The 12,474-nt window shown below is 51.7% G+C and overlaps 1 protein-coding gene across 1 annotated transcript in view; it reads left to right on the top strand.

Annotated features, from left to right (window-relative positions):
• Positions 1-12,474, top strand: part of CNTFR (ciliary neurotrophic factor receptor) — a gene marked incomplete in the record, with an annotated part of 524,182 nt that overhangs the window by 286,128 nt on the left and 225,580 nt on the right. The window contains 1 exon segment of the mRNA XM_056551475.1: positions 11,057-11,138.

The following is a 12,474-nucleotide window of genomic DNA, read 5'->3' as shown; positions in this document are numbered from 1 at the left end:
TTGCCCTCTCTGTCCCTCTCTGTCCCTCTTGCCCCTCTATGTCCCTCTTGCCCTCTCTGTCCTTCTCTGTCCCTCTTGCCCTCTCTGTCCCTCTTGCCCTCTCTGTCCCTCTTGCCCCCTCTGTCCCTTTTGCCCCCTCTGTCCCTCTCTGTCTCTCTGTCCCTCTTGCCCCCTCTGTCCCTCTCTGTCCCTCTTGCCCTCTGTCTTTCTCTGTCCCTCTTGCCCTCTCTGTCCCTCTTGCCCCCTCTGTCCCTTTCTGTCCCTCTTGCCCTCTCTATCCCTCTCTGTCCCTCTTGCCCTCTCTGTCCCTCTCTGTCCCTCTTGCCCTCTCTGTCCCTCTTGCCCTCTCTGTCCCTCTCTGTCTTCTCTGTCCCTCTTGCCCTCTCTGTCCCTCTTGCCCTCTTTGTCCCTATCTGTCCCTCTTGCCCTCTTTGTCCCTCTCTTGCCCTTTCTGTCCCTCCTGCCCTCTCTGTCCCTCTCTTGCCCTCTCTGTCCCTCTCTGTCCATCCTGCCCTCTATTGCCCTCTCTGTCCCTCTTGCCCTCTCTGTCCCTCTTGCCCTCTCTGTCCCTCTTGCCCTCTCTGTCCCTCTCTGTCCCTATCTGTCCCTATCTGTCCCTCACTTGCCCTCTCTGTCCCTCTTGCCCCTCTATGTCCCTCTTGCCCTCTCTGTCCTTCTCTGTCCCTCTTGCCCTCTCTGTCCCTCTTGCCCTCTCTGTCCCTCTTGCCCCCTCTGTCCCTTTTGCCCCCTCTGTCCCTCTCTGTCTCTCTGTCCCTCTTGCCTCCTCTGTCCCTCTTGCCCTCTCTGTCCCTCTCTGTCCCTATCTGTCCCTCACTTGCCCTCTCTGTCCCTCTTGCCCCATCTGTCCCTCTTGCCCCCTCTGTCCCTCCTGCCCTCTCTGCCCCTCTCTGTCCCTCCTGCCCTCTCTGCCCCTCTCTGTCCCTCTTGCCCTCTCTGTCCCTCTTGCCCCCTCTGTCCCTTTCTGTCCCTCTTGCCCTCTCTATCCCTCTTTGTCCCTCTTGCCCTCTCTGTCCCTCTCTGTCCCTCTTGCCCTCTCTGTCCCTCTCTGTCTTCTCTGTCCCTCTTGCCCTCTCTGTCCCTCTTGCCCTCTTTGTCCCTATCTGTCCCTCTTGCCCTCTCTGTCCCTCTCTTGCCCTTTCTGTCCCTCTTGCCCTCTCTGTCCTTCTCTGTCTTCTCTGTCCCTCTTGCCCTCTCTGTCCCTCTTGCCCTCTTTGTCCCTATCTGTCCCTCTTGCCCTCTCTGTCCCTCTCTTGCCCTTTCTGTCCCTCCTGCCCTCTCTGTCCCTCTCTTGCCCTCTCTGTCCCTCTCTGTCCATCCTGCCCTCTCTTGCCCTCTCTGTCCCTCTTGCCCTCTCTGTCCCTCTTGCCCTCTCTGTCCCTCTTGCCCTCTCTGTCCCTCTTGCCCTCTCTGTCCCTCTCTGTCCCTCTCTGTCCCTCTCTTGCCCTCTCTGTCCCTCTCTGTCCCTCTCTTGCCCTCTCTGTCCCTCTTGCCCTCTCGGTCCCTCTCTGTCCCTCTTGCCCTCTCTGTCCCTCTTGCCCTCTCTTTCTCTCTTGCCCCCTCTTGCCCTCTCTGTCCCTCTTGCCCTCTCTGTCCCTCTTGCCCTCTCTGTCTCTCTTGCCCCCTCTGTCTCTCTTGCCCCCTCTTGCCCTCTCTGTCCCTCTCTGTCCCTCTTGCCCCCTCTTGCCCTCTCTGTCCCTCTGTGTCCCTCTTGCCCTCTCTGTCCCTCTTGCCCTCTCTGTCTCTCTTGCCCCCTCTTGCCCTCTCTGTCCCTCTTGCCCTCTCTGTCCCTCTTGCCCTCTCTGTCTCTCTTGCCCCCTCTGTCTCTCTTGCCCCCTCTTGCCCTCTCTGTCCCTCTCTGTCCCTCTTGCCCCCTCATGCCCTCTCTGTCCCTCTTGCCCTCTCTGTCCCTCTTGCCCCCTCTTGCCCTCTCTGTCCCTCTCTGTCCCTCTTGCCCTCTCTGTCCCTCTTGCCCTCTCTGTCTCTCTTGCCCCCTCTTGCCCCCTCTGTCCCTCTTGCCCTCTCTGTCCCTCTTGCCCTCTCTGTCTCTCTTGCCCCCTCTGTCTCTCTTGCCCCCTCTTGCCCTCTCTGTCCCTCTCTGTCCCTCTTGCCCCCTCATGCCCTCTCTGTCCCTCTTGCCCTCTCTGTCCCTCTTGCCCCCTCTTGCCCTCTCTGTCCCTCTTGCCCTCTCTGTCCCTCTTGCCCTCTCTGTCTCTCTTGCCCCCTCTTGCCCTCTCTGTCCCTCTTGCCCTCTCTGTCCCTCTTGCCCTCTCTGTCTCTCTTGCCCCCTCTGTCTCTCTTGCCCCCTCTTGCCCTCTCTGTCCCTCTCTGTCCCTCTTGCCCCCTCATGCCCTCTCTGTCCCTCTTGCCCTCTCTGTCCCTCTTGCCCTCTCTAATAATAATGCTGTGATGTGGAGGCCCCAGGTGAAGGCCTCCATGATGATTGAACAGCGGTGATTACCGGAGCCATTCCAGGCGCCGCTCACCTGGCGAGTGATGTATCAGCCGCACACGAGGGCCGAGCGCCGTCCTTCTGTGATAACTCCAGACGCTTTATCCTCGCTGATCGCTGATCCTGACAGGAGGCTTTGTCTTCTTCCGATCCCTCACCTGCCGAGGACATTCCTGCTCGTCCATCACGTCCTGACAGCTCCTCTCTGCGGGATCCATTATCTCTCCGCTCCGTCTCCTTCTTCATCATCTTTCTTATTCTTACGTGTTTCTCCAGTTGTAAAATGTGATTTCAGATTCACCATGTGGATGAATCGTCCTAATATAGAGGTGTATGGCCCCGCCCACTGCGATTTATATAGGTATATAGACCCGCCCACTGCGATTTATATAGGTATATAGCCCCGCCCACTGCAATTTATATAGGTATATAGCCTCGCCCACTGCAATTTATATAGGTATATAGCCTCACACACTGAAAAGTATATAGGTATATAGCTCCGCCCACTGCAAATTATAAAAGGTATATAGCCCCCTCACTGCGAATTATATAGTTGTATATCCCCGCCCCCACTGCGAATTATATAGGTGTATAGGCCCACCCACTGCAATTTATATAGGTATATAACCCTGCCCACTGCGATTTATATAGGTATATAACCCTGCCCACTGCAATTTATATAGGTATATAACCCCGCCCACTGTGAATTATATAGTTGAATATCTTCACCCACTGCAAATTATATATGTATATAGCCCCGCCCACTATGAATTATATAGGTGTGTAGCCCCGCCCACTGTGATTTATATAGGTGTGTAGCCCCGCCCACTGTGAATTATATAGGTGTGTAGCCCCACCCATTGCGAATTATATATGTATATAGCCCTGCCCACTGTGAATTATATAGGTGTGTAGCCCCACCCACTGTGAATTATATAGGTGTGTAGCCCTGCCCACTGTGAATTATATAGGTGTGTAGCCCCGCCCACTGTGAATTATATAGGTGTATAGCCCCACCCACTGTGAATTATATAGGTGTGTAGCCCCGCCCACTGTTAATTATATAGGTGTGTAGCCCCGCCCACTGTGAATTATATAGACGTGTAGCCCAGCCCACTGTGAATTATATAGGTGTATAGCCCCACCCACTGCTAATTATATAGGTGTGTAGCCCCGCCCACTGTGAATTATATAGGTGTGTAGCCCCGCCCACTGTGAATTATATAGGTGTGTAGCCCCACCCACTGTGAATTATATATGCGTGTAGCCCCGCCCACTGTGAATTATATAGGTGTATATCCTCACCCACTGTGAATTATATAGGTGTGTAGCCCCGCCCACTGTGAATTATATAGGTGTGTAGCCCCACCCACTGTGAATTATATATGCGTGTAGCCCCGCCCACTGTGAATTATATAGGTGTATATCCTCACCCACTGTGAATTATATAGGTGTGTAGCCCCGCCCACTGTGAATTATATAGGTGTGTAGCCCCACCCACTGTGAATTATATATGTGTGTAGCCCCGCCCACTGTGAATTATATAGGTGTATATCCTCACCCACTGTGAATTATATATGTGTGTAGCCCCGCCCACTGTGAATTATATAGGTGTATATAGCCCCGCCCACTGTGAATTATAAGACTATAACAAGTCCCCCCGGAGTGGCGCAGACTGGCATCAGGGCTTCCATTTACAGCAGACGCCATTATAATCTGCTGGATCTGTCGTATGTATCCGATGAACTACAAAGTGTATCATTATGTATCTCAGGAGGTGGAGAGGACAGAGCGATGTTCTGCAGATCTGTATAGAGATCAGAGGTGTAATAATCTGCAGAGAGGACAGAGCGATGTTCTGCAGATCTGTATAGAGATCAGAGGTGTAATAATCTGCAGAGGACAGAGCGATGTTCTGCAGATCTGTATAGAGATCAGAGGTGTAATAATCTGCAGAGAGGACAGAGCAATGTTCTGCAGATCTGTATAGAGATCAGAGGTGTAATAATCTGCAGAGGACAGAGCGATGTTCTGCAGATCTGTATAGAGGTCAGAGGTGTAATAATCTGCAGAGAGGACAGAGTGATGTTCTGCAGATCTGTAGAGAGGTCCGAGGTGTAATAATCTGCAGGATCTATCGCTATGTATCAGGAGGTAGAGAGGACAGAGCGATGTTCTGCAGATCTGTAGAGAGGTCAGTGGTGTAATAATCTGCAGGATATATCACTATGTATCAGGAGGTAGAGAGGACAGAGCGATGTTCTGCAGATCTGTAGAGAGGTCAGTGGTGTAATAATCTGCAGGATATATCACTATGTATCAGGAGGTAGAGAGGACAGAGCGATGTTCTGCAGATCTGTAGCTGTAGAGGTCAGAGGTGTAATAATCTGCAGGATATATCATTATGTATCGGGGAAGAGAGGACAGAGCGATGTTCTGCAGATCTGTAGCTATAGAGGTCAGAGGTGTAATAATCTGCAGGATATATCACTATGTATCGGGGAGGAGAGGATAGAGCGATGTTCTGCAGATCTGTAGCTATAGAGGTCAGAGGTGTAATAATCTGCAGGATATATCATTATGTATCGGGGAAGAGAGGACAGAGTGATGTTCTGCAGATCTGTAGAGAGGTCAGAGGTGTAATAATCTGCAGGATATATCACTATGTATCGGGGAGGAGAGGACAGAGCGATGTTCTGCAGATCTGTAGCTATAGAGGTCAGAGGTGTAATAATCTGCAGGATATATCATTATGTATCGGGGAAGAGAGGACAGAGTGATGTTCTGCAGATCTGTAGAGAGGTCAGAGGTGTAATAATCTGCAGGATATATCACTATGTATCGGGGAGGAGAGGACAGAGTGATGTTCTGCAGATCTGTAGAGAGATCAGAGGTGTAATAATCTGCAGAGAGGACAGAGCAATGTTCTGCAGATCTGTATAGAGATCAGAGGTGTAATAATCTGCAGAGGACAGAGCGATGTTCTGCAGATCTGTATAGAGGTCAGAGGTGTAATAATCTGCAGAGAGGACAGAGTGATGTTCTGCAGATCTGTAGAGAGGTCCGAGGTGTAATAATCTGCAGGATCTATCGCTATGTATCAGGAGGTAGAGAGGACAGAGCGATGTTCTGCAGATCTGTAGAGAGGTCAGTGGTGTAATAATCTGCAGGATATATCACTATGTATCAGGAGGTAGAGAGGACAGAGCGATGTTCTGCAGATCTGTAGAGAGGTCAGTGGTGTAATAATCTGCAGGATATATCACTATGTATCAGGAGGTAGAGAGGACAGAGCGATGTTCTGCATATCTGTAGCTGTAGAGGTCAGAGGTGTAATAATCTGCAGGATATATCATTATGTACCGGGGAAGAGAGGACAGAGTGATGTTCTGCAGATCTGTAGAGAGGTCAGAGGTGTAATAATCTGCAGGATATATCACTATGTATCGGGGAGGAGAGGATAGAGCGATGTTCTGCAGATCTGTAGCTATAGAGGTCAGAGGTGTAATAATCTGCAGGATATATCACTATGTATCGGGGAGGAGAGGATAGAGCGATGTTCTGCAGATCTGTAGCTATAGAGGTCAGAGGTGTAATAATCTGCAGGATATATCATTATGTATCGGGGAAGAGAGGACAGAGTGATGTTCTGCAGATCTGTAGAGAGGTCAGAGGTGTAATAATCTGCAGGATATATCACTATGTATCGGGGAGGAGAGGACAGAGCGATGTTCTGCAGATCTGTAGCTATAGAGGTCAGAGGTGTAATAATCTGCAGGATATATCATTATGTATCGGGGAAGAGAGGACAGAGCGATGTTCTGCAGATCTGTAGAGAGGTCAGAGGTGTAATAATCTGCAGGATATATCACTATGTATCGGGGAGGAGAGGACAGAGTGATGTTCTGCAGATCTGTAGAGAGATCAGAGGTGTAATAATCTGCAGAGAGGACAGAGCAATGTTCTGCAGATCTGTATAGAGATCAGAGGTGTAATAATCTGCAGAGGACAGAGCGATGTTCTGCAGATCTGTATAGAGATCAGAGGTGTAATAATCTGCAGAGGACAGAGCGATGTTCTGCAGATCTGTAGAGAGGTCCGAGGTGTAATAATCTGCAGGATCTATCGCTATGTATCAGGAGGTAGAGAGGACAGAGCGATGTTCTGCAGATCTGTAGAGAGGTCAGTGGTGTAATAATCTTCAGGATATATCACTATGTATCAGGAGGTAGAGAGGACAGAGCGATGTTCTGCAGATCTGTAGAGAGGTCAGTGGTGTAATAATCTGCAGGATATATCACTATGTATCAGGAGGTAGAGAGGACAGAGCGATGTTCTGCATATCTGTAGCTATAGAGGTCAGAGGTGTAATAATCTGCAGGATATATCATTATGTATCGGGGAAGAGAGGACAGAGCGATGTTCTGCAGATCTGTAGCTATAGAGGTCAGAGGTGTAATAATCTGCAGGATATATCACTATGTATCGGGGAGGAGAGGACAGAGCGATGTTCTGCAGATCTGTAGCTATAGAGGTCAGAGGTGTAATAATCTGCAGGATATATCATTATGTATCGGGGAAGAGAGGACAGAGTGATGTTCTGCAGATCTGTAGAGAGGTCAGAGGTGTAATAATCTGCAGGATATATCACTATGTATCGGGGAGGAGAGGACAGAGTGATGTTCTGCAGATCTGTAGAGAGGTCCGAGGTGTAATAATCTGCAGGATCTATCGCTATGTATCAGGAGGTAGAGAGGACAGAGCGATGTTCTGCAGATCTGTAGAGAGGTCAGAGGAGTAATAATCTGCAGGATATATCATTATGTATCAGGAGGTAGAGAGGACAGAGTGATGTTCTGCAGATCTGTAGAGAGGTCAGAGGAGTAATAATCTGCAGGATATATCATTATGTATCAGGAGGTAGAGAGGACAGAGCGATGTTCTGCAGATCTGTAGAGAGGTCAGAGGAGTAATAATCTGCAGGATATATCATTATGTATCAGGAGGTAGAGAGGACGGAGCGATGTTCTGCATCCTGATAAGTTCATGTAACATTCATGGCGGCTCATAAATCCTCCCGATTCTCCTTGGGGAACATTCAGGATTTGGGGTCAGGAACATAAAGTTTTGGCAGCAAAAGATTCTCCAGACATTAAGTATTGATGACCCAAAAAGAGAGGAGAGACCATGGGGGGGGGGGGGGGGGGGGATGGGACCAGAGGAGACAGGACCAGAGGAGAGTCAGGACCAGAGGAGAGGAGAGACAGGACCAGAGGAGAGGAGAGGAGAGTCAGGACCAGAGGAGAGGAGAGACAGGACCAGAGGAGAGTAGAGTCAGGACTAGAGGAGAGGAGTCAGGACCAGAGGAGAGGAGAGTCAGGACCAGAGGAGAGGAGACAGGACCAGAGGAGAGGAGAGTCAGGACCAGAGGAGAGGAGAGTCAGGACCAGAGGAGAGGAGAGTCAGGACCAGAGGAGAGGAGAGTCAGGACCAGAGGAGAGGAGAGTCAGGACCAGAGGAGAGGAGACAGGACCAGAGGAGAGGAGACAGGACCAGAGGAGAGGAGAGGAGAGTCAGGACCAGAGGAGAGGAGAGTCAGGACCAGAGGAGAGGAGACAGGACCAGAGGAGAGGAGTCAGGACCAGAGGAGAGTAGAGTCAGGACTAGAGGAGTCAGGACCAGAGGAGAGGAGAGTCAGGACCAGAGGAGAGGAGACAGGACCAGAGGAGAGGAGAGTCAGGACCAGAGGAGAGGAGAGTCAGGACCAGAGGAGAGGAGAGTCAGGACCAGAGGAGAGGAGAGTCAGGACCAGAAGAGAGGAGAGTCAGGACCAGAGGAGAGGAGACAGGACCAGAGGAGAGGAGACAGGACCAGAGGAGAGGAGAGGAGAGTCAGGACCAGAGGAGAGGAGAGTCAGGACCAGAGGAGAGGAGAGTCAGGACCAGAGGAGAGTCAGGACCAGAGGAGACAGGACCAGAGGAGAGGAAACAGGACCAGAGGAGAGGAGAGTCAGGACCAGAGGAGAGGAGAGACAGGACCAGAGGAGAGGAGAGTCAGGACCAGAGGAGAGGAGAGTCAGGACCAGAGGAGAGGAGAGACAGGACCAGAGGAGAGGAGAGTCAGGACCAGAGGAGAGGAGACAGGACCAGAGGAGAGGAGAGTCAGGACCAGAGGAGAGTCAGGACCAGAGGAGACAGGACCAGAGGAGAGGAGACAGGACCAGAGGAGAGGAGAGTCAGGACCAGAGGAGAGGAGAGTCAGGACCAGAGGAGAGTAGAGTCAGGACTAGAGGAGAGGAGAGTCAGGACCAGAGGAGAGGAGAGTCAGGACCAGAGGAGACAGGACCAGAGGAGAGTCAGGACCAGAGGAGAGGAGACAGGACCAGAGGAGAGGAGATTCAGGACCAGAGGAGAGGAGAGGAGAGTCAGGACCAGAGGAGAGGAGAGTCAGGACCAGAGGAGATGAGAGTCAGGACCAGAGGAGAGGGGAGTCAGGACCAGAGGAGAGGAGACAGGACCAGAGGAGAGGAGAGGAGAGTCAGGACCAGAGGAGAGGAGAGTCAGGACCAGAGGAGAGGAGAGTCAGGACCAGAGGAGAGGAGAGTCAGGACCAGAGGAGAGGAGAGTCAGGACCAGAGGAGAGGAGACAGGACCAGAGGAGAGGAGACAGGACCAGAGGAGAGGAGACAGGACCAGAGGAGAGGAGAGTCAGGACCAGAGGAGAGGAGACAGGACCAGATGAGAGGAGAGTCAGGACCAGATGAAAGGAGAGTCAGGACTAGAGGAGAGGAGAGTCAGGACCAGATGAGAGGAGAGTCAGGACCAGATGAGAGGAGAGTCAGGACCAGAGGAGAGGAGAGTCAGGATCAGAGGAGAGGAGACAGGACCAGAGGAGAGGAGACAGGACCAGAGGAGAGGAGAGTCAGGACCAGAGGAGAGGAGAGAGGACCAGAGGAGAGGAGAGTCAGGACCAGAGGAGAGGAGAGTCAGGACCAGAGGAGAGGAGACAGGATCAGAGGAGAGGAGAGTCAGGACCAGAGGAGAGGAGAGTCAGGACCAGAGGAGAGGAGAGTCAGGACCAGAGGAGAGGAGTCAGGACCAGAGGAGAGGAGAGTCAGGATCAGAGGAGGAGACAGGACCAGAGGAGAGGAGACAGGACTAGAGGAGAGGAGAGTCAGGACCAGAGGAGAGGAGAGTCAGGACCAGAGGAGAGGAGACAGGGCCAGATGAGAGGAGAGTCAGGACCAGATGAAAGGAGAGTCAGGACTAGAGGAGAGGAGAGTCAGGACCAGATGAGAGGAGAGTCAGGACCAGATGAGAGGAGAGTCAGGACCAGAGGAGAGGAGAGTCAGGATCAGAGGAGAGGAGACAGGACCAGAGGAGAGGAGAGACAGGACCAGAGGAGAGGAGAGAGGACCAGAGGAGAGGAGAGTCAGGACCAGAGGAGAGGAGAGTCAGGACCAGAGGAGAGGAGACAGGATCAGAGGAGAGGAGAGTCAGGACCAGAGGAGAGGAGAGTCAGGACCAGAGGAGAGGAGAGTCAGGACCAGAGGAGAGGAGAGTCAGGACCAGAGGAGAGGAGAGTCAGGACCAGAGGAGAGAAGAGTCAGGACCAGAGGAGAGGAGAATCAGGACCAGAGGAGAGGAGAATCAGGACCAGAGGAGAGGAGACAGGACCAGAGGAGAGGAGAGACAGGACCGGAGGAGAGGAGAGTCAGGACCGGAGGAGAGGAGTCAGAACCGGAGGAGAGGAGAGTCGGGACCAGAGGAGAGGAGTCAGGACCAGAGGAGAGGTGTCAGGACCAGAGGAGAGGAGTCAGGACCAGAGGAGAGGAGTCAGGACCAGAGGAGAGGAGAGTCAGGATCAGAGGAGAGGAGTCAGGACCAGAGGAGGAGACAGGACCAGAGGAGAGGAGACAGGACCAGAGGAGAGGAGAGTCAGGACCAGAGGAGAGGAGAGTCAGGACCAGAGGAGAGGAGAGTCAGGACCAGAGGAGAGGAGAGTCAGGACCAGAGGAGAGGAGTCAGGAACAGAGAAGAGTCAGGACCAGAGGAGAGGAGACAGGACCAGAGGAGAGTCAGGACCAGAGGAGAGGAGAGAAAGGACAAGAGGAGAGGAGTCAGGACCAGAGGAGAGGAGAGTCAGGACCAGAGGAGAGGAGTCAGGACCAGAGGAGAGGAGTCAGGACCAGAGGAGAGGAGAGTCAGGACTAAAGGAGAGGAGTCAGGACCAGAGGAGAGGAGTCAGGACCAGAGGAGAGGAGAGTCAGGACCAGATGAGAGGAGAGTCAGGACCAGAGGAGAGTCAGGACCAGATGAGAGGAGAGTCAGGACCAGAGGAGAGTCAGGACCAGAGGAGAGGAGACAGGACCAGATGAGAGGAGAGTCAGGACCAGAGGAGAGGAGAGTCAGGACCAGAGGAGAGGAGAGTCAGGACCAGATGAGAGGAGAGTCAGGACCAGAGGAGAGGAGAGTCAGGACCAGAGGAGAGATAGTTGCAGAGAGCATAACTCGGTCACATTTAGGTTGTTGCCTCCGGTTTTCGGGTTTGTCCTCCTGACCTTCCTCTTATTTCCTCTTTGTGCAGATATTCACAGCTGCGGATTCGTCTTTCTTGAAGCTGCGCACAGTTCATGAGCTGACAGGGGGCACCGAGGAGCAACCCCAAGGTAAGAAGTATGGAGGGGGAGGGTATCCTGCTTCTCACTCAACACTCACCCCTATCACATCCAATGTATCACTCCCATCATCCCTGACCCCAGGAGATCACAATCTAATCTCCTATCATCCAATGTATCACTCCCATCATCCCTGACCCCAGGAGATCACAATCTAATCTCCTATCACATCCAATGTATCACTCCCATCATCCCTGACCCCAGGAGATCACAATCTAATCTCCTATCATACAATGTATCACTCCCATCATCCCTGACCCCAGGAGCTCACAATCTAATCTCCTATCACATACAATGTATCACTCCCATCATCCCTGACCCCAGGAGCTCACAATCTAATCTCCTATCATACAATGTATCACTCCCATCATCCCTGACCCCAGGAGATCACAATCTAATCTCCTATCATACAATGTATCACTCCCATCATCCCTGACCCCAGGAGCTCACAATCTAATCTCCTATCATACAATGTATCACTCCCATCATCCCTGACCCCAGGAGATCACAATCTAATCCCCTATCACATCCAATGTATCACTCCCATCATCCCTGACCCCAGGAGATCACAATCTAATCTCCTATCACATCCAATGTATCACTCCCATCATCCCTGACCCCAGGAGCTCACAATCTAATCTCCTATCATACAATGTATCACTCCCATCATCCCTGACCCCAGGAGCTCACAATCTAATCTCCTATCATACAATGTATCACTCCCATCATCCCTGACCCCAGGAGATCACAATCTAATCCCCTATCACATCCAATGTATCACTCCCATCATCCCTGACCCCAGGAGATCACAATCTAATCTCCTATCACATCCAATGTATCACTCCCATCATCCCTGACCCCAGGAGATCACAATCTAATCTCCTATCACATACAATGTATCACTCCCATCATCCCTGACCCCAGGAGCTCACAATCTAATCTCCTATCACATACAATGTATCACTCCCATCATCCCTGACCCCAGGAGCTCACAATCTAATCTCCTATCATACAATGTATCACTCCCATCATCCCTGACCCCAGGAGATCACAATCTAATCTCCTATCATACAATGTATCACTCCCATCATCCCTGACCCCAGGAGCTCACAATCTAATCTCCTATCATACAATGTATCACTCCCATCATCCCTGACCCCAGGAGATCACAATCTAATCTCCTATCACATCCAATGTATCACTCCCATCATCCCTGACCCCAGGAGCTCACAATCTAATCTCCTATCACATACAATGTATCACTCCCATCATCCCTGACCCCAGGAGCTCACAATCTAATCTCCTATCATACAATGTATCACTACCA

This window comes from Hyla sarda, chromosome 1 (assembly GCF_029499605.1).
Source record: "Hyla sarda isolate aHylSar1 chromosome 1, aHylSar1.hap1, whole genome shotgun sequence".
Classification (NCBI taxonomy): domain Eukaryota; kingdom Metazoa; phylum Chordata; class Amphibia; order Anura; family Hylidae; genus Hyla; species Hyla sarda.
Note: the sequence above shows the minus strand (reverse complement) of the source record. Positions and strands in the feature narration are given on the sequence as shown.